At 42.2% G+C, this 26,246-nt stretch overlaps 1 long non-coding RNA gene across 1 annotated transcript; it reads right to left on the reverse strand.

Moving 5' to 3' along the window:
- Positions 1-608: 608 nt before the first annotated feature.
- On the reverse strand, positions 609-20,033 carry LOC119474013. Its single transcript, XR_005203301.1, has 3 exons — positions 19,671-20,033; positions 11,505-11,512; positions 609-619 (listed from the first exon to the last, which is right to left on the reverse strand). It is a non-coding gene; the product is annotated as an uncharacterized LOC119474013 (long non-coding RNA).
- Between the last annotated feature and the right edge of the window lie 6,213 nt (positions 20,034-26,246).

Genomic DNA, 26,246 nt, shown 5'->3' on the forward strand with positions numbered 1-26,246 from the left:
GTGTCTGCCACCATGCCCAGCTAATTTTTTTTGTATTTTAGTAGCGATGGTGTTTCACCATGTTAGCTAGGATGGCCTCGATCTCCTAACCTCATGATCTGCCCCCCTCAGCCTCCCAAAGTGCTAGGATTACAGGTGTGAGCCACCAATCCCGGCCTTTTTTTTTTTTTTTTTAAGACAAGAGTCTTGCTCTGTTGCCCATGCTGGAGTGCAATGGTGCAATCTCCACTCACTGCTACTTCTGCTTCCCAGGTTCAGGCAATTCTCCTGCCTCAGCCTCCTGAGTAGCTGAGATTACAGGCTGAGCCACCACACCTGGCTACTTTTTTTATTTTTATTAGAGACGGAGCTTCACCATGTTGGCCAGACTGGTCTCGAACTCCTGACCTCAGGCGATCCTCCCACTTCAGCCTCCCAAAGTGCCGGGATTATAGGCATGAGCCACCACACTTGGCCCCCTCCTCCTATTTCTCTGAGTGTAGGAGAAGCTGAGGGAACTGAGACTAGAGGGAGAAGGTAGGGTGACTCCAGATAGAGGAACTTCAGTGACTTAAAAGCTGTAACTCCTGTCTTCCTAAAATGCATAAAACTAAACTGTAACCTGACTGCCTCAGAACCACTTATTCAAGGCTTCTTGGGTTCATTTTTCCTCTGGGCTGCAGTCATTCATATTGGCTCAGAATAAATTTCTTTAAAATATTTTACAGGATTTAGTTTTCTTCTTAACACGGGAGATGGCATCAGATCCCACAGGTTGAGAGCTCAGTCCCCAAAACTGTCCCCTCACCTTCAGATACCAGTTGCAAGTCTGAGCATCTGGAACTTCTGACCAACTGAATTCAAGTTGGGGTTCCTACAACCCTGTCTTTGAGTTCAATTAATTTAATAGTGTGGCTCACAGAAATCAGGGAAACTGGCTTATGTTTACTGGTTTGTTGTAAAGGGTATTACAAAGGATACAGATGAACAGATGCGTAGCACAAGGTACAAGGGAAGGGGCGTGGAGCTTCTGTGCCCTCCCCAGGGCACCACCCTCCAGGAACCTGCATGTGTTCAACTTTCTGGAAACCGTCTGAATCCTGTCGTCTTGAGTTTTTATGGAGGCTTCATTACATAGGCATGATTGATTAAACCATTGGTCATTGATAGTCAACTTAACCTTCAGCCCCTCTCCCCTTCCTGAGGGTCAGGGGTAGATCTGAAATTGTCATCCCTCTAATTCTGCCTTGGTCTTGCCAGTGACCAGCCCCATCCCTAATGTGGAGCTGTCAGTTATCATTAACACACAAAAACATAACATTCTGGAGATTTCAAGGATTTTAGGAGTTCTATGCCAGAAAATGGGATGAAGACTGAATATATATTTCACAATATCACAGAGGGTAAACAGTAAATGTGATTAATGTGATCTTAGTGACTCAGGTCAAAAGCTAAACTGCTGCAACAAACATGTAATAGTTCAAGGCAGACACTTTCTCTCTCTCACTAATAGTCCAATGCAGAAGTTCTAAGTCAGCAGGAGTCTGCTCCACACAGTCACTCAGGGACCCAGGCTCCTGGTAGCCCTGCCATCTCTCCTAGTTGGCATCCATAGGGGCTCTGGTTGGTACCATTCCAACTAGAAGGGAGGAAGCAAAGGGCTTGGGGAAGATCACATGAGGGGCTTTACACACCAGGCCTGGAATGGGGACCTATCATTCTTTTCTACTTCCACTGGCAAGAATTTGATCTCATGGTCACTCCAGACTATAAGGGAGGCTGGAAAATGGGCTCCAGACTTGAATCCAGGTAGAAAGGAGGCCCAGTTTTTGTTGGACAGCCAGTAGGTCTCTGCCCCAACCAAAATGGAAACATTTGCAAGGAAAACTAGATCTCAGAGCTGAGTTTAACTCCCACATGTCCAGCACCCCTCAGACTTCCCAAAGCCACCTGTAGAGGGCCAGGCTTTCACTCTGAGGACTGTCCCCTCTCCCAGCCTCCAAGGATTCCAGAACAGGGAATCAGAAGCCCTAGGACCACATTTGAGGTTTATTCTTTGGATCAAGTATGAGCATCTGTGGCTCTGTTTTTAAAGCCAAGTACTTCTTCTTCTGGGTGGCTATTGTGGTAAATTGTGTTAGATATCCAGTTAAAGAAAGTACACTCAAGTAATAGCTTTCCAGGCAGGCATGGTAATCACACCTGTAATCCCAGTACTTTGGGAGGCTGAGATGGAAGGATAGCTTGAAGCCAGAAGTTTGTGACCAGCCTGGGCAATGTAGTAAGACCTCATCTCTACAAGAAAGAAAAAAAATTAGCCAGGTATGGTGGCACACACCTGTAGTCCCAGCTACTGAGGAAGCTCGATGAACCCTTGAGCCCAGAAATTTGGGAATGCAGTGAGCTAGAATTGCACCACAGCATGCCAGTGGAAAAAAAAATTCCATAAATAATGCTAAAATTTTTTTTTACATTTGTTATGAAAGAAAAAGCTCAGCCTGGCATATGCTCTTTCAAAGGAAGTTCTCAGGAATATCCTGCATATGGCAACAGACCTCAGACAATTCGGGTGGACAAAAACCCTCACGTGTATCACCTACATGATGCTAGAAAAAAAATCTTGAATATTCAAGCTCAGAGTATTTTTTAGAGGGTTTTTGCTTTTCCCTTATTTACAAGTTTGGCTTTTTCCTGAAGTTCTGTCAGTGACTGGTGATTGTATTAATCCATTCTCATGCTGCTATAAGGACATACCCAAGACTGGGTAATTTATAAAGGAAAGAGGTTTAATTAACTCACAGTTCTGCATGGCTGTGGAGACCTCAGGACGCTTACAATCATGGTGGAAGGGGAAGCAAATACATCCTTTTTCACATGGCGGCAGGAAGGAGAAGTGCTGAGTGAAGGAGGAAAAAGCCCCTTATAAAACCATCAAATCTCATGAGAACAAACTCACTGTCACAAGACCAGCATAGGGAAACCAACCCCATGATTCAATTACCACCCACTGGGTCCCTCCCATGACATGTGGGAATTATGAGATTACAATTCAAGATGAGATTTGGGTGGGGACACAGAGCCAAACCATATCAGAGATCAATTTTGAGTGCTGGAATTTTGGTGACACAGCAGAAGAATGACACCTTTGGACAAGTCTGAGGTTACTTCTAGGTGATATTTCCAAACTGCACATTATTTTGAGGACTTGTACCCCCTAATAATTTGGCTTAAGATATTGTTAAGAAGTGGCTCAATTTATAGTACTATGCACCTGGCTTCTACCATAAAACTCCATTAAAACCACAGTCTTGGCACTTTTCAAGTAGTCAGTCTCCATATAGCAGGAGATGGATTGTCCAGGTTGTGGGTTGTCTGACTTTTGAAAACCAAAAATAAAATTATAAGTCTGCAATCATCTGAATACATCCTTCCTCTCAGCCAAGGGCATTCCAAAGTTAACCTGAAAAACGAGTTCAGGCCATAATGGAAAGGAGGGGTCAGATATGCCTCATTATACCCTCCTCCCTGTTGGAGTTTAGGCACAGCTGACCAGCATTAATATTAAAACAGATCTTAAGACTGACAAAACAGACTTTTTGTAGCAATAAGAGATATCAAATTCCAGCCTGACTCTAGTATAGCATCACATGACAGGTAGGAGTCCTTGAAAGAAACTGAAGTATTTTACCCCCAAATTATGTTTTTTTTGACATATCTTGAAAGAATCCTGTAAAGCTGTCTCTTGTGGGGAAATTCCACATTCTAAAGAGAACCCCCTTTCTTTTCCAGGCCTCTTTCTTGATCCAGGAGAAAATCAACTCTGATAAGAAATATCTACAATCTATTCTTTCTGAAGCCTGCTACTTGGAGGCTTCTTTTGTGTAATGGGAACTTATTTCCCACTTAAGGGGAACCATTAGGGGTCTCCACAACCCCTTATCTTAACCCAGACATTCCCTTCTATTGATTTTAGGTCTTTAGACAATAACTTAACCTCTCTCAACCAATTGCCAATCAGAAAGTCTTTGAATCCACCTGTGACCTGAAAGCCCCACCTTGCTTCAAGTTGTCCTGCCTTTCCAGAGCAAATTAATGTACACCCTACACGTACTGATTGATGTCCTATGTTTTCCTAAAATGTTTGAAACCAAGCGGTAGCCTGACCACCTTGAGCACATGTTCTCAGGATCTCCTGAGGGTTGTGTCACAGGACATTGGTCACTCATATTTGGCTCAGAAAAAATCTGCTAATATTTTACAGACTTTGACTCTTTTTGTCGACCCTTTATTTCTCTACCTTTCCTTGTTAGGCCATTTTGTGTTTTTTTTTCATGGGTGTGTGTGTGTGCGTGTGTGTGTGTACTTCACACACATGGAGACCAGGAAAGCCAAGACTACAGAAAATCAGTTCCAGCTAGAGGTGTTGCTCATCAGTAGTGAAATAAGAGGACAAGGAGGCTGTATCTAATGCCTAAATCACATCCTTGCACTTTCCTCTGCACCTTGAACATGCTCTAACATGAGAGTTGCAGTCGTGATCAGAGCAGGTGTCTTAGGTAAAGGAGTGAGTTTGCTCTGTCTGGCACACCTTGTGCTCTCTGCCTGGTCAGATACCCTCCTGCCCTTTTCTTTGTTCGAAAATGCTTTGGAGACCTCATGGGAGAGGTAAAAACTCTTAGGTGTAAAAGATTTCTAAGGTTTACTAAATAAACCTTCGCAGAGCCAACTGCTTTTAATCCCTCAAGCAAAAGGAATCAACCTCTATTCCGGAAGCTGGGGTCTATAAGCAGCAAACTCCCTCAGGTAAGGGAATAATTCCTGAGCAAGCTGTTCCTTAAGCACATGAAAATGGGTCTTCCAGATGGCAACTTTTTTTGGTCTATGCCTGAGGTGGGCCTCAGCCACAGTTAATCTGGCACAAATGCAAATCGCAGAAAGCTCTTGACTTCTGTAGGCATGTTTCTCTATTTAGGCAATCTTTTTAGAAGAAGAAGCTTGAGATATAACATCTTACATGGTGCATTCACAAGGCTAGATAAAAAGGCCTCCAGCCCACGCATGGTGGCTCATGCCTGTAATCCCAGCACTTTGGGAGGCTGAGGTGAGCAGATCACCTGAGGTCAGGAATTTGAGACCAGCGTGACCAACATGGAGAAACCGCATCTCTACTAAAAACACAAAATTAGCCAGGCGTGGTGGCGTATTCCTGTAATCCCAGCTACTGGGGAGGCTGAGGCAGGAAAATAGCTTGAATCTGGGAGGTGGAGGCTGCAGTGAGCCGAGATAGGACAATTGCACTCCAGCCTGGGCAACAAAAGCAAAACTCTGTCTAAAAAAAAGAAAAGGCCTCCATCACCAACTGTTAAGCAAACAGAAACAGTTGGTCTTCTTTATTTCCCTTCCCTTTTCTTTTGTTCACCTTAGGGAGGCCGCTTAGAGCTTGTCTATACATGTCTTGAGTGTATTAAGGCAAAGGAATGGGCAGAAAGGAAAGGAAAACATGAGCAAAGTAATGAAAAACCAATAGGAAAATTTTGTAAGGAAGTTATAATGATTGGCACTACAAGGAAATCACCTGTAAAACTCTAACTTTTAAAACTATAACTCTATTTTCTATAAACGGTTAACTAAATGTTAATTCCATTTTGGTTGGGTGTGGTGGCTTGTGCCTGTAATCCCAGCACTTTGGGAGGTCAAGGTGGGAGGATTCTTTGAGCCCAGGAGTCTGAGACCAGCCTGGGCAACATAATGAGACCTCTCTACAAAAACTTAAAAAAAAAAAACAAAGTTAACTTCATTTACAATGTTTATGCAAATTCCATTTAGGATGGCGTGTAAAATAATAAAATACTTTGGAACAAGCTTAACAAAAGAAGTATAAGATTTGTATGCTAGCCAGGTGCGGTGGCTCATGCCCGTAATCACAGCACATTGGGAGGCTGAGGCAGGCAGGTCACAAGGTCAGGAGTTTGAGAGCAGCCTGCCCAACATGGTAAAACCCTGTCTCTACTAAAAATACAAAAAATTAGCCGGGCATGGTGGCAGGTGCCTGTAATCCCAGCTACTTGGGAGGCTGAGCCAGGAGAATTGCTTGAACCTGGGAGGCAGAGGTTGCAGTGAGCCAAGACTGTGCCACTGCATTCCAGCCTGGGCAACAGAGCATGACTACAGCTCAAAAAAAAAGATTTGTATGCTAAAAACTACAAAATGTTGAGATAAATTAAAGCAGACCTAAATAAGTGAAATATATATTATCAAAAATTATGACTTAATATTGTTAAAATGGCAATACTATTCAAACTGATCTACAGATTCAGTGCAATTCCTGTCAAAATCCTACCTGGCTTTTTTTTTTCTTTTAATGGAAATTGACAAGCTGCTCTCAAATTTCTATGGAAATGCAAGAAACCCAGAGTAATGAAAATAATCTTGAAAAGAAGAACAAAGTTGGAAGACTCACACTTCCTGATTTCAAAACAAACATGGCTGCAATAATCAAGACTATGTAATACTGACAGGCATAGACATATAGATCAATGGAGTAGACTTGAAAGTCCAGAAATAAACGTTTACATTATAGTCAATTGATTTTCAGCAAATGTCCCAAGACAATTTAATGGGGAAATAATGAGCTTTTTAACATGTCCCATTGGTTCTGGTACAATTGGATATTTAAATGTAAAAGAATGAAGCTGAACCCTACCTCAACCACATGAAAAATTAACTCAAAATGTATAGAAAAAGCATAAATTTCTCACACCTGTAATCCAAGCACTTTGGAGGCCAAGGCGGGTGGATCACCTGAGGTCAGGAGTTCAAGACCAGCCTGATAAATATGGTGAAACCCTGTCTTAAAAAAAAAAAAAGAAAGAAAGAAAAAGAAAAAGCATAAATTTAAAAGTTAAAACTATAAATTCTTAGAAGAAGCATACATAAGTGTACGTCTTCCTTAACCTTAGGTTTCTTACATATGGTACAAAAAGTACAAACAACAAAAAAAGAAAATATAGGTAAACTGAACATCATAAAAATTAAAAACATTTGTGCTTCAAAGGATACCATCAAGAAAGTGAAAAGAAAATCCACATGAGAAACAGTTTTTCAAAATCCTATATCCCATAAGGGATTTTGTTATGAATGTAACTGTGCTCTCCACAAATTCATAAATTGAAGCTCTCACCCCTAATGTGATATTTGTAGTTAAGGCCTTTAACAAGGTAATTCATATTAAATGACATAAGTATTGGGTCCTAATTGAGTAGGACTGGTGTGCTTATAAGAAGAGGAAGAGGCTGGGTACAGTGGCTCATGCCTATAGTCCCAGCACTTTGGGAGGCTGAGGCGGGTGGATTACTTGAGGTCAGGAGTTCAAGACGATTGAGGTCAGGAGTTTGAGACCAGCCTGACCAACATGGTGAAATCCCATCTCTACTAAAAATACAAAATTAGCATGGCATGGTGGCATGCACCTATAATCCCAGCTACTCGGGAGGTTGGGGCAGGATAATTGCTTGAACCAGGGAGGCAGAGGTTGCAGTGAGCTGAGATGGTGCCACTGCACTCCAGCCTGGGCAACAAGAGTGAAACCCCCTCTTAAAAAAAAAAAAAAAAAGAAAAAGAAAAAAGAAGATAAAGCGACACCAGGGGTGCTCAAGCACAGAGGAAAAAGGAGGTAACTGTCTACAAACCAAAGAGAGAAGCCTCACCAGAAACCAACCCCGCTGGCACCTTGATCTTGGACTTCCAGACTCCAAAGCTGTGCTGTGATAAAATAAATTTCTTATGTTTGAGCTATGTGGTATTTTGTTATGGCAGCCTGACCAAATGAATACAGAATTGTATCTAGAATATGTAAAGAACTATTACAGCTCAATCATAAAATGAAAACCCAATTCAAAAATGGGTAAAGGATCTGAATAGATAGTGCGCCTAAGGAGATCTACCAACGACCAAGCTGGGCATGGTGGCTCACGCCTGTAATCCCAGCACTCTGGGAGGCCAAGGCAGGTGGATCACCTGAGGTCGGGAGTTCAAGACCAGCCTGCCCAACATGGAGCAACACTGTCTCTACTAAAAATACAAAAAGTTAGCTGGGCATGGTGACACATGCCTGTAATTCCAGTTACTCGGTAGGCTGACACAGGAGAATTGCTGAACCTGGGAGGCAGAGGTTGCAGTGAGCTGAGATCACATCATTGCACTGCAGCCAGGGCAACAACAGCAAAACTCCGTCTCAAAAAAAAAAAAAAGAAAAAAGATCTACCAATGACCAGCAAACAGTTGAAAAGATGCTCAAGATCATTAGCTATTAAGAAAGCCATAATGGGGTACCCCTTCACATTGACTATCATGGCTATAATCAAAAAGATAATAATGACCAGGCACAGTGGCTCATGCCTGTAATCCCAGCACTTTGGGAAGCTAAGGCAGGAGGATTGCTTGATCCTGGGAGTTCAAGACCAGCCTGGACAACATAAGGAGATCTTGTCTCTCCAAAATGCTATTTATTTAATTAACTAATTTATTTATTTTGAGACAAAGTCTAGCTCTTTCACTCAGGCTGGAGTACAGTGGCAGCATCTCAGCTCACTGCAACCTCCCCCTCCTGGGCTCAAGCAATTCTCTTGCCTCAGCTTCTTGAGTAGCTGGGATTACAGGCACATGCTACCACACCTGGCTAATTTTTGTATTTTTAGTAGAGATGGGGTTTCACCATGTTGGCCAGGTTGGTCTTGAACACCCAACCTCAATTGATCCACCTGCTTTGGTCTCCCAATGTGCTGAGATTACAGGCATAAGCCACCACACCTGGCGTCTACAAAAAATTTAAAAATTAGATGGGTGTGATGATGTGTGTCTGTAGTCCTAGCTACTTGAGAGGCTGAGGTGGGAGGATCATTCGAGCCTAGGGGGTCGAGGCTTCAGTGAGCCATGACCGTGTCATTGCGCTCCAGCCTGACTGAAAAAAGCAAAACTTCGTCTCAAAAAAATATAAATAAATGCACAAGAAGTGAGTTTTTATTGTTTCAGAAATAATCTTTAAAAATGCTGACTAAAAAAAAAAAAAAAAAAAGCAATAACAAATTTTAGTAAGGATACAGAGAAATTGGAAGCTTCATACGTTGCTGGTAGAGATATGAAATAATGCAACCATTGTGGAGAACAGCGTGGTAGGTAGTTCTTCAAAAAGTTAAACATATTTGAGTTTCTATTTGACCTAACAATTCCACCTAGGTATATGCCTTAGAGAAGTGAAAACATACGTTCCCAAAAAAATCTTATACGTGACTGTTCATAGCAGTATTACACATAATAGCCACAAAATGGAAACAATCTGATAGGGTTTGAATATATGTCCCTGCCGAATCTCATGTTGAATTGTAATGCCCCATGTTGATGACGGGACACGGTAGGAGCTGACTGGATCGTGGGGGTGGAATTCTCATGAGTGGTTTAGCACCATCCTGTTGGTGCTGTCCTCATGATAGTGAGTGAGTTCTCGAGAAATCTGGTCATTTAAAAGTTTGTGGCATCTCCCCCGACACTGTCTCTCTTGCTCCTGCTTTCACAATGTGACACATCTGCTCCCTCTGTGCCTTCCACCATGAGTAAAACCTTCCTGAGGCCTCCTCAGAAGCCAAGCAGATGCCAGTACCATGCTTGTACAGCTTGCAGAACTGTAAGCCAATTAAACCTCTTCTCTTTATAAATTACGTAGCGTCAGGTATCATAGCAATGCAAGAATGGCCTACTACACCATCCAAATGTCCAGCCACTGATGAATAGACAAACAAAATATGGCTTATGCATACAATGGAATATTATGCAGCCACAAAAAGGAATAGAGTACTACACGATACAACATGGAAAAATCTTGAAAACATTAAACTAAGAGAAAGAAGACAGACAGAAAAGGCAACATATTGTATGATTCCATTTATATGAAAGGTCCAAGATGGACAAATCTATAGAAAGCAGAATGGAGGTTGTGAGAACCTGGGGCCAAGGGAGAATAGCAGTGACTATGCATGGATAGAGTTTCTTTTAGAATATTTGATGAAAATGTTCTGGAATTAGATAGGGGTAATGTTGTACAACCTTTTTCGTCTTAAAAAGCACTGGGTTGCAGAGTTTAAAAGGGTGAATTTTATGATTGTGAGTTGTCTCTTAGTAAAGCTATTTTTTAAAAAATCTTCAAAAAAATGTATGCAAACATAAAATTAAAAGTATTTTTTTTCTTTTCTTTCTTTTTTTTTTCTTNCTGGCACTAGTACATTAAGAAACTCAGAATAGAGTAGAGCCAGATGTAAAAGGTTCGCATCTCACTTCATCTTTTAAATTTTATTTTTAATTTTTTAGAGAGAGTCTGGCTCTGTCACCCAGGCTGGAGTGCAGTGGCATGATCTTGGCTCAGTGCAACCTCTACCTCCCGAGTTCAAGTGACTCCCTGCTTCAACCTCCTATGTAGCTGGGATTACAGGCATGTGCCACCAAGCCTGGCTAATTTTTGTATTTTTATTAGAGATGGGGTTTCGCCATGTCGGCCAGGCTAGTCTTGAACTCCTGACCTTGTGATCCGCCTGCCTTGGCCTCCTGCCCTCTGCCTGCCTAATTCCAAACTGCTGGAATTATAGGCATGAACCACCTCACCCAGCCAAAAGTATTTTCAAAATGTAAATACAGTATCCAACATATTATTTTGTCCACTAAGTTAAAAGACTTTGGAAAGTCTCCAGGCCACTTAATTTGTTAGTTTTTCTTCTCTGGTCTTTTCCTCTTTAAAAAGTGATGAATTATGCATGATGATGGTTCCTTCCCATTTTTCTCCTCTGCCTAGAGCTGTACTCAGGAAGTGTGTTCTCAGCAAACAGTAGGCCCTCCTCTTACTGCTCCCCCATTCTGTTCTGAGGATGGCCGAGGTCAAGGGGAATATTGGTCTGTAAGGCTCAGGGCTCACTTCCCTCTGCAGGCCTGAGCAAGACACACTGCTTTTTTTTTTTTTTTTTTTTTCAACAATTATACCACCTAATCTCAGTCTCCAAGCACTTACATTCAGAGACATGTAGAATGTAGATGATAAAGTGTGTTTGAGGAGGTGGGACTGGAGGAGCAGTAGGTGGGAGACAGATTTGTCAATGTGCATCATTGTGTACTCTTTGAATTTTTACCATGTGTTATGAACAGAATTGTGCTGCCCTCTCTCCAACCTCACCCACTGCCCCACATTAATATCTTTTTTGATTTCCTGTTTTGTTTTGAGACAGGTCCCACTCTGTCACCCAGGCTGGAGTGCAGTGGCGTGATCTCAGCTCACTGCAGCCTCTACCTTCTGGGTTCAAATGATTCTCCTGCCTCAGCCTTCTCTGAGTAGGGGGGACTATAAGTGGCACCACCATGCCCAGCTATTTTTTTTTATTTTGTAGAGATGGGGGTCTCACTATGTTGCCCAGGTTGGTCTTGAACTCCTGAGCTTCAACAATCCACCTGCCTCAGCCTCCTAAAGTGCTAGGATTACAGGTGTGAACCATCATTCCTGGCCACCAAATTCATTTAAGTCTTAATCTCCAGTACTATTCCAAATATTTGGAGATAGAACCTTTGAGGAGGTGATTAAGGTTAAATATGGACAGGCCTTGATCCAATAGGACTGGTGTCCTTATAAGAAAAGACAGAGACAAATGATGCCCAAGTGAAGATACTGTGAGAGTGCAGCCATCTGCAAGCCAAAGGGAGAGGCCTTACCAGAAACCAAAGCTGTGGCTACCTTGATTCTCTACTCCCAGCCTCCAGAATAACGAGAAAATACGTATCTGTTGTTTAAACCACCCAGTCTGTGATATTTTGCTATGGTAGAATAACACATCATGTGAACATGTTTTGGTTTTTCCCTAGTAAGATTACAGTAATACAAAAGAATTGAGTGATCTAATTTTAAAACATGAGAAGACAATGAATGAATGAGATGAAGTAATATATTGCTAATCATCAAATGGATGTGATAGTGTGCAGTCTTCTTATTCCTGTTCTCAAGCACTCCCCCTCCAGTGGGCCTTTCTCAGCCAGGCCTCTTTGGTGTTGTTCATTCCGTAACTTCCTCTTTCCTTGTCCCACCATTGACACCCCAGCTTGGGGAGGACTCCTTTCCCACTGAAACCATCCCCACAGGGTTGATGAGAATTGCGTTCTGGTTTCTTCCCACTTCCTTGTTGCTGAAAGTTACCCAACACTAGATTCTGACCTATCTGCGTTTTCATTGTAGTTGGGATTACCATGTGAGCCAACATGTCCTGGTAATTTGCATCTCCATTGTTCCTATAGGTAGGATTTCTGACATTAGAGCTACAAGGCTGTTTTGAAATTGATTTGCAGCCAGGCACAAAGGCTCATACCTATAATCCTAGCACTTTAGGAGGCTGAACCATGCAGATAGCTTGAGCCCAAGGAATTTGAGACCAGCCTGAGCAACGTAGGAAAACCCCCTCTTTACAAAATATACAAAAACTTAGCAGGGGGTGAGTGGTGCACATCTGTGGTCCCAGCTACTCTGGAGGCTGAGGTAGGAAGATCGTGTGAGCCGGAGGTCAAGGTTGCAGTGAGTCAAAATTGCACCACATTGCACTCCAGCCCAGGCTACAGAGTGAGAGCCTGTCTTTAAATAAATAAATAAAACAGAATTGATTTGCATTTCTATTGTTCCTGTAGATAGGATCTCCAACATTAGAATCATAGGCTTTTTTCTTTTGAGACAGGGTCTTGTTCTGTTGCCCACGCTGGAGTGTAATGGCACAATCATAGCTTGCTGTAGCCTTGACCTCCCAGGCTCAAGCTATCCTCCCACCTCAGCCTCCTGAGCAGCTGGGACTACAGGTGTGCATGACCACACCTGGCTAATTTTTAATTTTTTGTAGAGATGGGGTTTCGCTATGTTGAACAGGCTGGTCTGGAACTCCTGGCCTCAAGCAATCCTCCCACCTCAGCCTCCTAAAGTGCTGAGACTATAGACATGAGCCACTTAGCCTAGGCAGAATCATAAGGCTTTCGATTAATGATCGCTTAGAATGTTTTTCAGACACCAAATCTCAGCAATCAGTTTGAAGACCACACCCTCCCTTCCCCCCGCCCTGTAGAGGAGCAGGATCAGCCTGAGAATACAGCTTCTTCCTCTCTCGGTCTCATGACTTCACCAAGCGCTATTCAACCAATCAACAATCTCCACACTTTGGGCCATTCCAAAACCCTTAAAAACTCTAGCCCCAAACTCCTCGGGGAGATAAATTTGAGGTTCCCTCCTATCTCCTCATTTGGTGACCCTGAGATCAAACCTCTTTCTCTGCTGCAATCTGGTATCTCAGCATTTTGACTTGCTGTGTGCATTGGGCAACAAACCTATTACACTTACACCACCCGTCTGGAAGGTGGTCTTGTCTTCCTCCAGAATCTTACAGAAATCACTGCCTCCAGGACTCACTCATTTTAACAGTGTGTCTTTCCTTTTTCTCATTTGTTTTGTAAAGTCTGTAAAGACTGAGCCCACCTCAGGTGTCTATACAGCTCTCCCAGGAAAGCTTTTTGTTGTTGTTGTTGACTGATTGAGTCTAATTGTCGGAGGCATTTGAACCAGAGTGACTTCATTTTGAATAGGGGCTGAGTAAAGTAAGGCTGAGATCTAACGGGCTGCATTCCCAGGAGGGTTAGGCATTCTTAAAGGATGAGATAGGAGGTTGGCACAAGATACATGTCACAAAGACCTTGCTGATAAAATAGGTTTTGGTAAAGAAGTTGGCCAAAACCAAGATGGTGACGAAAGCGACCTCTGATTGTCCTCACTGCTCATTATATGCTAATTATAATGCATTAGCATGCTAAAAGACACTCTCACCAGACCATGGCAGTTTACAGACGTCATGACAACATCAGGAAGCTATTGTATATGATCCAAAAAGGGGAGGGACCCACAGTTCTGAGAATTGTCCACCTTTTTGCTGAAAAACTCATGAATAATCCAACCCTTATTTAGCATATAATGAAGAAATAACTATAAGCATACTCAGTCGAGCAGCCCATGCTGCTGCTCTGCCCAGGGAGTAGCCATTCTTTTGTTTCTTTACTTCCCTAATAAACTTGCTTTCACTTTATGGATTCGCCTTGAATTCTTTCTTGTGCACAATCCAAGAACTGTCTCTTGGGGCCTGGATTGGGGCTGTTTCTGGTAACATAATTAGCATCTCCAACCAGAACAGGAAAGAAGTTAAAACCCAGTATTTCTTCTACTTAGTTTCTTTGGTTAGAAAAAAAATGTCAATTGTTATTGTAAGGGTTATTGCCGAGTTTAAAATGAGGAAACTGAGGCCAGTATAAGAAAATTAAATGCCAATTTATTCAGCTTCCAGGCGAGGTTCTATGGTCCGGGGAAAGGGGGCCAGGGAAGTCACGCTGACTTCCTGGGGCGGGGGTTGGTTTTATGGCTAGGAGGAACGAGCAACAGCAGGACGCCCTGATTGGGTCCAGGGGAGCAGGATTGAGACGGGGCAGGCTGCTATTAGTTGACGGGTTGTTGGGCGGGTTTTCCAGTGCGAGAGCTGGCCAGGGTTGCATTAGCCGGAGCCTTCCAAGGGAGCCATGCCGCAGAGCTAGGTGCCAAGTGCAGAGCCTGGTGCCGGGTGCAGAGTCAGGTGCTGAGTGCAGAGGTGGGTGTGTCCAGCCTCCCTGCGAGGCAACTGGCCTTACATTTGTAATTGTGGGATTGAAAGGCTGGTTCCAATAATTAGAATTTTTAAAATGTTTATATCGATTTAATCTTAGTCATTGTTAAGGTATAATTTTCAGAAAGGTTGGCTGGGTGCGATGGCTCATGCCTGTAATCCCAGCACTTTGGGAGGCCAAGGTGGGCTGATCAGCTGAGGTCAGGAGTTTGAGACCAGCCTGACTAACATGAAGAAACCCTGTCTCTAGTAAAAAAATACAAAATTAGCTGGGCATGGTGGCACGTGCCTGTAATGCCAGCTACTTGGGAGGCTGAGGCAGCAGAATCACTTGAACCTGGGAGACGGAGATCGCAGTGAGCCAAGATCACACCATTGCACTCCAGCCTGGGCAACAAGGGTGAAACTCTGTCTCAAAAAAAAAAAAAAAAAAAAGGAAGGTAAAATCATGACTCTTATGTAAATATAAACTGAAAATATATCAAATATTTAGTTTAACTCATTAATTATAAGGACACAAGTAAAATGTGGCAATTAATAAGGTATTATAAGCTTTTGAGAAACTAGGTATATAATTGGCAAATTTATACATTGCTGGTTTAGGCGTAGAACTGATTAATGTCCAACAAGGCCATAAACTATAACCCGTGGGATTATCTATTTCACTGGACAGAAACTAGTTTGCATTCCCATGAGACAAAACTCTAAAAGTCAATCATTGTCCCTACAGGCTTGCAAAATATGTCTGACAACAAAATGTGAAGCCCAACCTGCTACAATGAATGAATGCCTGGCATTTTAGTCTGTTCAGACTACTACAACAACATAGCTTAGTCCAGGAAGCTAATAAACAACTGATATTTATTTCTTACAGTTCTGGAGGCTAGAAAGCCAATAGTCAAGGTGCCAGCAGAGTCCATATTTGCTGAGGGCCTGCTTCCTGATTCATAGATGGCCATCTTCTCCCTCTGTCCTCACAGTGTGGAAGGGGTGAGGGATCTCTCCAAGGCATCTTTTAAAAGGGCACCAAGGACAGGTGCAGTGGCTCACGCCTGTAATATCAGCACTTTGGGAGGCCAAGTAGGGTGATCATTTGAGGTCGGGAGTTTGAGACCAGCCTGGCCAACATGGTGAAAGCTCACCTCTACCTAAAATACAAAAATAAGCCAAGTGTGGTGGCATGTACCTGTAATCCCAGCTACTTGGACGTGGAGGCCCAAGAATCGCTTGAACCCAGGAGACAGATGTTGCAGGGAGCTGAGATTGTGCCACTGCACTCCAGCCCAGGTGACAGAGCAAGACTCCATCTCAAATAAAAATAAAATAATAAATAAATAAATAAATAAATAAATAAAAGGGCACTAATCCCATTCCCAAGGGCTCTGCTTTTAAGATCAAATTTCCTCTGAAAGGCCCCACCTTCTAATACCATCTCACTGGGGATTAGGTTTCAACATATGAATTTTGGGGGTTGAGATCTCACACACTCAAATTGTGATATTTTTGCTCATTCCCAAGCATCTAAAATAATGCCCAATCCCTTAGGACAGGAGTTTAAGGGTGTGCCAAACTGAGAAATCAGAGCTGATGCCACCAGAAACCCAAATATTAATTGTAGTTATTAAGCAATGAGGAGGAATCTGTGACTTTTGGTGACTCATTTTCCCATGCCACCAGTAACTGAAATAGAAAATTCAATGTTGGCCATCTGTCTTCTTAGGTGTAAAGTAAGGAAATTATAGGCCGTGGTCCTCCGACACAAAATTAAACATTCCTACCTCTAAACATTATTTTTTCCCTAAACTTATACTATCCATTTCTAAAGCTCCTGCTCACGCTTTAAAATTCCTTAAAAATTTTACATTTCTGGAGGGATCCAAGATGGCTGATTAGGAGCAGCTCAGGATTGCAGCTCCCAGTGAAAGCGTGGAGGATGAGCGGATGCTGCATTTCCAGATGGATTTTTATTGCCCACAGACTAGGAGATTCCCAGGCAGAGGAGCTCCATGGGTCGCCAGCACAGCTGGTTTGGCTGGCACAGCTGTTTGGCTGGCGTGGCTGTTTTCACCAGCACAGCTGTTTTGCCAGTGGTTCTCCATACAAAATACACAGGTCCGGGTGCCATTATAGCTGGCAATTGGAGCTCCTGGCAGACAGAGGCGCCCATTCAACTGATTAAAAAGGGGATTGAAACAGGGAGCCAGGCCAGGAGATTCCTGGGCAAAAAAGCACCACAAATCTCAGTGTGGCTGTTTCAGCCAGTGCAGGCGCAGTGGGTCACTGCACAGGAAATCACACAGATCCCGGCACCTTTTCAACAGGTGACTGGAACACCTGGTAGACACAGTCAACCGTTCAACAACAAAAAAAAAAAACGAAAAAAAGGCTCTGAGGCAGGGAGCCAGGTGATCAGGCTGGGCTGGTACCACCCCCAAAAAAAGAACAGCAATCAGAAACACTCTGGATTGAGAGTTTCACAGCAAGCACAGCTGAACCTGGGACAGTCCAGCTCTGTGGGGGAGGGGCATCCACCATTACTGAGGCAGTCCACCACTGTGGAGGTAGTTTGCTGTTGCCGAGGCAGCCCGCTGTTGCCAAGGCAGCCCACCATTACAGAGAGAGTCGACCATTATAGAGATGGGCTGCCATTGCCAAGGCAGTTCTAACTACACCCGTATAAACAGGACTGCAGAAAAGTTCACACGGCACCTGGGCAGAGCCCACAGCAGCTCAGCAAAGCCTCTGCAGGCAGACAGTGACTAGGGTGCCTCCTTGCTGGGCAGGGCAGCCCTGAAAAAAGACAGCAGCACAACAGAAACTCATAAATAAAGCCCTAATTCCCAGGAAAGACAGAGCATGTGGGAGAAAAAAAAATTAGAAAAGGGGATTATGAACTCTGCTGCAGCAGTGTTAAATGTACATGCCCAGCAGCTCTGAATGGACAATAGAGCTCACAGCTCAGCACTTGAGCTCCTATAAAGGACAGACTGTCTCCTCAAGCAGCTCCCTGACCCCTGTATATCCAAAGAGTCACCTCATAAAGGAGAGATCAGACTGACATCTGGCAGGTATCCTTCTGGGACAAAGATAGCAGAAGAAGAAACTGGCAGCAACCCTTACTGTTCTGCAGGTGCTGCAGGTGATTCCCAGGCAAGCAGGGCCTGGAGAGGACCTCAGCAGTCCTATAGCAGAAGGGCCAAACTGTTAAAAGGAAAACTAAGAAACAAAAAGAAATAACTTCATCATCAACAAACTGGATGTCCACTCAGAGATCCAATCTGAAAGTCAACAACTGCAAAGACGACAGGTGGGTAAATCTACAAAGATGAGAAGAAACCAGTGCAAAAAGGACGAAAACACCAGAAACCAGAACGCCTCTCCTCCTACAAGGGATCACAACTCCTCACCAGCAAGGGAACAAGGCTGGATGGAGAATGAATGTGATGAATTGACAGACTCAGGCTTCAGAAGGTGGGTAATAAGAAACTTCTGTGAGCTAAAAGAACATGTCCTAACCAAATGCAAAGAAACTAAGAGCTTTGAAAAAAGATTTGATGAAATGCTAACAAGAATAAACAACTTAGAGAGGAATATAAGTGAATTGATGGAGCTGAAAAACACAACACAGGTACATCATGAAGCATACACAAGTTTCAACAGCGGAATTGACCAAGCAGAAGAAAGGATATCAGAGGTTGAAGATCAACTCAATGAAATAAAATGAGAATGAAAGATTAGAGAAAAAAGGGTAAAAAGGAATGAACAAAGTCTCCAAGAACTATGGGACTATGTGAAAAGACCTAATCTACGTTTGGTAGGTGTACTTGAATGTGATGGAGAGAATGAATCCAAGCTGGAAAATACTCCTCAGGATTTTATCCAGGAAAACTTCCCCAACCTAGCAAGGCAGGACAATATTCAAGTCCAGGAAATACAGAGAACACCACAAAGATATTCGTCAAGAAGAGCAACCCCAAGGCACATAATCGTCAGATTCACAGGGTTAAAATGAAGGAGAAAATGCTAAGGGCAGCCAGAGAGAAAGGTCAGGTTACCCACAAAGGGAAGCCCATCAGACTCACAGCAGATCTCTCAGCAGAAACCCTACAAACCAGAAGAGAGTGGGGGCCAATATTCAACATCCTTAAAGAAAAGAACTTTCAATGCAGAATTTCATATCCAGCCAAACTAAGCTTCATAAGTGAAGGAAAAATAAAATCCTTTGCAAACAAGCAAGTACTCAGAGATTTCATCACCACTAGGCCTGCTTTACAAGAGCTCCTGAAAGAAGCACTAAACATAGAAAGGAACAACCAGTACTAGCCACTCCAAACATATATGAAATGGTAAAGAGCATCAACACAATGAAGAAACTGCATCAACTAAAGGGCAAAACAGCCAGCTAGCATCAAAATAGCAGGATCAAATTCACACATAACAATATTAACCCTAAATGTAAATGGGCTAAATGCCCCAATCAAAAGACACAGACTGGCAAACTGGATAAAAAGCCAAACCCCATCGGTATGCTGTATCCAGGAAACCCATCTCACATGCAAGGATACACAAAGGCTCAAAATAAAGGGATGGAGGAAGATTTACCAAGCAAATGGAGAGCAAAAAAAGCAGGAGTTGCAATTCTCATCTCTGATAAAATAGACTTTAAACCAACAAAGATCAAAAGAGATAAAGAAGGACATTACATAACGGTAAAATGATCAATGCAACAAGAAGAGCTAACGATCCTAAGTATATATGCGCCCAATATAGGAGAACCCAGATACATAAGGCAAGTTCTTAATGACTTACAAAGAGACTTAGACTCTCACACAATAATAGTGGGAGACTTTAACACCCCATTGTCAATATTAGACAGATCAATGAGACAGAAAACTAACAAGAATATCCAGGACTTGAACTCAGACCTGGACCAAGCAAACCTGACAGACATTTACAGAACCCTCCATCCCAAATCCACAGAATGTTAACCTACTCTAATATTGACCAAATAATTGGAAGTAAATCACTCCTCAGCAAATGCAAAAGAACAGAAATCATAACAAACAGTCTCTCAGACCACAGTGCAATCAAGCTAGAACTCAGAATTCATAAACTAAGAATCACATAGCTTCATGGAAACTGAACAACTGGCTCTGGAATGTTGACTGGATAAACAATGAAATGAAGGCAGAAATAAAGATGTTCTTCGAAACAAACGAGAACAAAGACACAACATACCAGAATCTCTGGGACATGTTTAAAGCAGTCTGTAGGGGAAAATATATAGTAATAAATGCCCACATGAGAAGCAAGGAGAGATCTAAAATCAACATCCTATCATCAAAATTGAAAGAGCTAGAGGAGCAAGATGAAAAAAAAACTCAAAACCTAGCAGAAGACAAGAAATAACTAAGATCAAAGCAGAACCGAAGGAGATAGAGACACAAAAGACCCTTCAAAAAATCAATAAATCCAGGAGCTGGTTTTTCAAAAAGATCAACAAAATAGACCACTAGGAAGATTAATAAAAAAGAAAAGAGAGAATAATCAAATAGATGCAATAAAAAACAATAAAGGGGATATCACCACAGATTCCACAGAAATACAAATCATAATCAGAGATTATTACAAACAATTCTATGCACATAAACTAGTAAACCTGGAAGAAATGTATAAATTCCTGGACACTTGCATCCTCTCAAGCCTAAACCAGGAAGAATTCGAAATCCTGAATAGACCAATAACAAGGTCTGAAGTTGAGGCAGTAATTAATAGCCTACCATCCACAAAAAGCCCAGGTCCAGATGGGTTCACAGCCGAATTCTACCAGACATACAAAGAGGAGCTGGTACCATTCCTTCTGAAACTATTCCAAACAATTCAAAAAGAGGGAATCCTTCCCAAATCATTTTATGAGACTAACATCATCCTGATACCAAAACCTGGCAGAGACTCAGCAAGAAAAGAAAACTTCAGGCCAATATCCATGATGAACATAGATGCAAAAATCTTCAATAAAATACCGGCAAAACAATTGCAACAGCACATCAAAAAGCTTATCCACCATGATCAAGTAGGCTTCATCCCGGGGATGCAAGGCTGGTTCAACATACACAAGTCTATAAATGTAATTCACCACATAAACAGAACCAAAGACAAAAACCACATGTTTATCTCAATTGATGCAGAGAAGGCCTTTGACAAAATTCAACAGCACTTTATGCTAAAAACCTTCAATAAACTAGGTATTGATGGAACGTATCTCAAAATAATAAAAGCTATTTACGACAAACCCACAGCCAATATCATGCTGAATGGGCAAAAACTGGAAGCATTCCCTTTGAAATCTGGCACTAGACAAGGATGCCCTCTCTCACCACTCCTATTCAATATAGTATTGGAAGTTCTAGCCAGAGCAATCAGGCAAGAAAAAGAAATAAAGTGTATTCAGATAGGAAAGGAAGAAGTCAAATTTTCTCTATTTGCAGACGACATGATTGTATATCTAGAAGACCCCATTGTCTCAGCCCAAAATCTCCTGAAACTGATAAGTGACTTCAGCAAAGTCTCAGGATACAAAATCAATGTGCAAAAATCACAAGCATTCCTATACACCAATAAGAGACTTAAAGAGAGCCAAATCAAGAACGAATTGCCTTCACAGTTGCTACAAAGAGAATAAAATACCTAGGAATACAACTAACAAGGAACATAAAGGACCTCTTCAAGTAGAACTACAAACCACTGCTCAATGAAATAAGAGAGGACGCAAACAGATGGAGAAACATTCCATGTTCATAGTTAGGAAGAATCAATATTGTGAAAATGGCCATACTGCCCAAAGTAATTTACAGATTCACTGCTATCCCCATCAAGCTACTGATGACCTTTTTCACAGAACTGGAAAAAAACACCTTAAACTTCATATGGAACCAAAAGAAAGCCCACATAGCCAAGTCAATTCTAAGCAAAAGGAACAAAGTAGAGGCATCACACTACTGGACTTCAAACTATACTACAAGGCTACAGTAATCAAAACAGCATGGTACTGGTACAAAACAGAGATATATACCAATGGAACAGAGCAGAGGCCTCGGCGGCAACACAACACAGCTACAACCTCTGATCTTTGACAAACCTGACAAAAACGAGCAATGGAGAAAGGAATCCCTGTTTAATAAATGGTGTTGGGAAAACCGGCTAGCCATGTGCAGAAAGCAGAAACTGGACCCCTTCCTGACACCTTACACTAAAATTAACTCTGGATGGATTAAAGCTTAAACATAAGACCTAACACAATAAAAACCCTAGAAGAAAACCTAGGCAAAAGCATTCAGGACAGGCATAGGCAAGGACTTTGTGACCAAAACACCAAAAGCATTGGCAACAAAAGCCAAAATAGACAAATGGGACCTAATCAAACTCCACAGCTTCTGCACAGCAAAAGAAACAGTCATTAGAGTGAATCAGCAACCAACAGAATCGGAAAAAATTTTTGCAGTCTACCCATCTGACAAAGGGCTGATAACCAGAATCTACAAAGAACTAAAACAGATTTACAAGAAAAAAACAAGCCCATTCAAAAGTGGGTGAAGGATATGAACAGATACTTTACAAAAGAAGACATACATGAGGCCAACAAACATATGAAAAAATGGTCATCATCGCTGGTCATTAGAGAAATGCAAATCAAAACTACATTGAGATACCATCTGATGCTGGTTAGAATGGCGATCGTTAAAAAAATCTGGAGACAACAGATGCTGGAGAGGATGTGGAGAAATAGGAACACTTTTACACTGTTGGTGGGAGTATAAATTAGTTCAACCATTGTGGAAGACAGTGTGGGGATTCCTCAAGGACCTAGAAATAGAAATTCCATTTGACCCATCAATAAATCATTCTACTATAAGGACACATGCACACGAATGTTCATTGCAGCCCTGTTTACAATAGGAAAGACCTGGAACCAACCCAAATGCCCATCGATGATAGACTGGACAGGGGAAATGTGGCATATATACACCATGGAATACTATGCAGCCATAAAAAACGATGAGTTCATGTCCTTTGTAGGGACATGGATGAACCTGGAAACCATCTTTCTCAGCAAACTGACAAGAACAGAAAATCAAACGCCACATGTTCTCACTCATAGGTGGGTGTTGAACAATGAGAACACATGGACACAGGGAGGGGAGCATCATACACTGGGGTCTGTCAGGGGGAAATAGGGAGGGACAGCAGTGGGTGGGGAGTTCGGGAGAGAGAGCATGGGGGGAAATGCCAGATATAGGTGATGGGAAGGAAGGCAGCAAATCACACTGCCATGTGTGTACCTATGCAACAATCTTGCATATCCTTCACATGTACCCTGAAACCTAAAATGCAATTAAAAAAAAAAAAGAAAAGAAACATGCAAGGGGCTGATCTGAGAGTATGAAAAAAATTTTTTTTTACATTTCTTGGCTGAGTACGGTGGCTCATGCCTGTAATCCCAGCACTTTGGGACAACTAAGCGAGGGGACCACTTGAGCTCAGGAGTTTGAGATCAGCCTGGGCAACATGGTGAAACCCTGACTCTACAAAAAAGTACAAATATTGGCCAGGTGTGGTGGCACATGCCTATAAGTCCCAGCTACTCAGGAGGCTGAAGTGGGAGGATTCTTTCAGCCTGGGAGTTTGAGGCTGTGGTGAGTTGTGATCATGCCACTGTACACCAGCCTGGGTCACAGAGTGAGACGTGTCTCAAAAAAATTCTATATTTTTTCCAGTACATAATTTTATGACATATTGTTGTTTAAACGTATAGTGGAAAACAACGGCCTCCTGCTTCGTTTTTACTCTCCTCCCATCTCATGCCTATGCCCTGCAGACAAGCTTTTTCAACTTTTTTCGCAAACTGTCTGTCAGAACTTCAAATTCCTCTGAACCCAGTTCCTCTCCATCTGAAAATCTCTCAAGTTTCTAGCTCCCTTGGTGCCCTGGGACTTCCTGCTTCACAGCAGATCTGGAGCCTTCTGGCCTTTTGCAAGGCTGTTGTGCTAAGATTCACTTGCCTTGACCTTCATTGGGGAAATTCCCTTTGACTCTGTCCTGTGTTGAGTCCTTTACTTTCTGGCTCCCATTTCCTTCCTTTTTTCTTGATTTACTCTCTTGTTTTATTTTCTTCAGTATTTCCCAAGAAAGCATATTTGGCAAGTAAAGTTTTACAGATGTCTGGAAGTGTCTTTATTTTACTCTCATATTGGATTAATAGTTTAGTTGGGTATAGAATTCCTAGTTTAACACCATTCTCCCTCAGATTTTCCTCTTTTTTTGAGACACAGTCTTGCTCTGTTGCCTAGGCTAGAGTGCAGAAGCACAATCAAAGCTCACTGCATCCTCGAACTCCTGGGATCAAAAGATTCTCCCATCTCAGCCTCTGAAGTAGCTGGGACTGCAGGTGTGTGCCACCACACCCAGCTAATTTTTATTTTGTAGAGATGGGGTCTAGCTAAGTTGCCTTGGCTCATCTTGAACTTCTGGGCTCAAGTGATCTTCTCATCTCAGCCTCCCAAAATACTAGGATTACAGGTGTGAGTCACTATGCTTGGTCACCCTCAGATTTTTGAATATTTTATTCCACTGTCTAGTAGTTTCAGTGTTTTACTGACAAGTGCAATGTTGATTTGATTTCTTGTCATCTGTTTGTGATCTTTTTCTTCTTTTTGAAAGGGTTAGGGTCTTTTTATCGTGGCTGCTCTGAAATAACCTTGGCCAGCCTATTTTTTTGGGGGGTGGGGGGACAGGGTCTTGATGTCATCCAGGCTGGAGTGCAGTGATGCAATCATGGGTCACTGCAGCCTTGATCTCCCTGCCCAGGAAATCTTCTCACCTCAGCCTCCTAAGTAGCTGGGATCACAAGTAAATAACATAAATTAATTAAAGTTTTTAATTAAAATTTTTCAATTTTTAAAAAATTATTTTTTTAGAGATGGGGTCTTGCCATGTTACCCAGGCTGGTATTGAACTCCTGGGCTCGAGTGATCCTCCTGACTCAGCCACCCAAAGTGCTGGGATTATAGGTGGGAGCCACTGCACCCATCCCGTATGGGTGTTTTTTTGTTCACTGGGCTATATATCCTTCAAACTAGGTCCTTCAATTTTATCTTTCATTGAAAATAGGCCCTTGCAATATAGAGACTCATTTCCTCTAGCTTTGGGAAATTACCTTGTGATTTTTGCTTCTTGTGAGTAATGCTCTCTCTCCTTTTGTCTATTCTTTCTTTATGTACTTCGATTTGTCAGATATTCATTTACCCATTTCGATTGACCCTATCTGTTTTCTCCTTCTTTCAGTATCTTTGTGTTTACTTTTTTGTTGTTGTTTGTTTTTGTTGTATCTCCTGGGGAATTGTCCTCAACCTCATTTTCTAGTTCTTCTATTAAACTTTTCATTTTTGCAATTATATTTTTAAATTTCATAGAGTCTTTCTTGTTCTCCATTCCTTTTTTATAGTCTCTTGCTCCAGTGTTATGGTGAAATATTTTACTCTTAGTTCTCTGGGGACTTTTATTATAGATTTAGAAAAGTTTTCTTAGGGCAGTCACGGTGGCCCACTTCTGTAATGCTAGCACTTTGGGAGGCCCGGGTGGGTGGATCATGAGGTCAGGAGATCGAGACCATCTGGCAAACATGGCAAAACCGTGTCTCTACTAAAAATACAAAAATTAGCTGGGCATGGTGGCACATGCCTGTAATCCAAGCTTCTCAAGAGGCTAAGGCAAGAGAATAGCTTGAGCCAGGGAGTCGGAGGTTGCAGTGAGCTGAGATTGCGCCACTGCACTCCAGCCTGGTGATAGAGCAAGACTCTGTCATAAAAAAAAAAAAAAAAAAGAAAAGTTTCCTTCCACTTCCTGCATTGTCTCTGTTTTCATTTTATTTTCCATTGTCTTTTGTTTGTTTGTTTTGGTTTCTGTCTTTCCTAAAAAGGCATTCTCTAAGTGTCCTGAGACACAATGTGTTCCATTCATATTTCAGAATGAGGATGGACATTGTGTGGGTGTGCATTGTGCTTATTGATGGGTAGTCCTTATAGTGGAGACAAGGTACTTAGCTGGCATTTTTCATGGAGAGAGCTTCAAATGACAACATACCTAGGTCATTTTTCTTGAACTAGGCAATTTCCCCATTGTATTAGCTTGTTCTCACATAGCTATAAATACCTGAGACTAGGTAATTAATAAACAAAAGAGGTTTAATTAGCTCACAGTTCTTTAGATTTTTGTATTAGTCCATTTTCACACTACCGATAAAGACATACCCGAGACTGGGCAATTTACAAAAGAAAGAGGTTTAATTGGACTTACAGTTCTATGTGGCTGAGGGGTCCTCACGATCATGGCAGAAGGCCAGGAGGAACAAGTCACATTTTATGTGGATGACAGCAGGCAAAGAGAGTGTGTGCAAGGTAATTCCTCTTTTTAAAACCATCTCAAACACCGCATGTTCTCACTCATAGGCGGGTGTTGAACGATGAGAGCACATGGACAAAGGGAGGGGAGCACTACACACTGGGGTCA

Source organism: Cebus imitator, unplaced genomic scaffold (assembly GCF_001604975.1).
Source record: "Cebus imitator isolate Cc_AM_T3 unplaced genomic scaffold, Cebus_imitator-1.0 Scaffold202, whole genome shotgun sequence".
Taxonomy (NCBI): Eukaryota; Metazoa; Chordata; class Mammalia; order Primates; family Cebidae; genus Cebus; species Cebus imitator.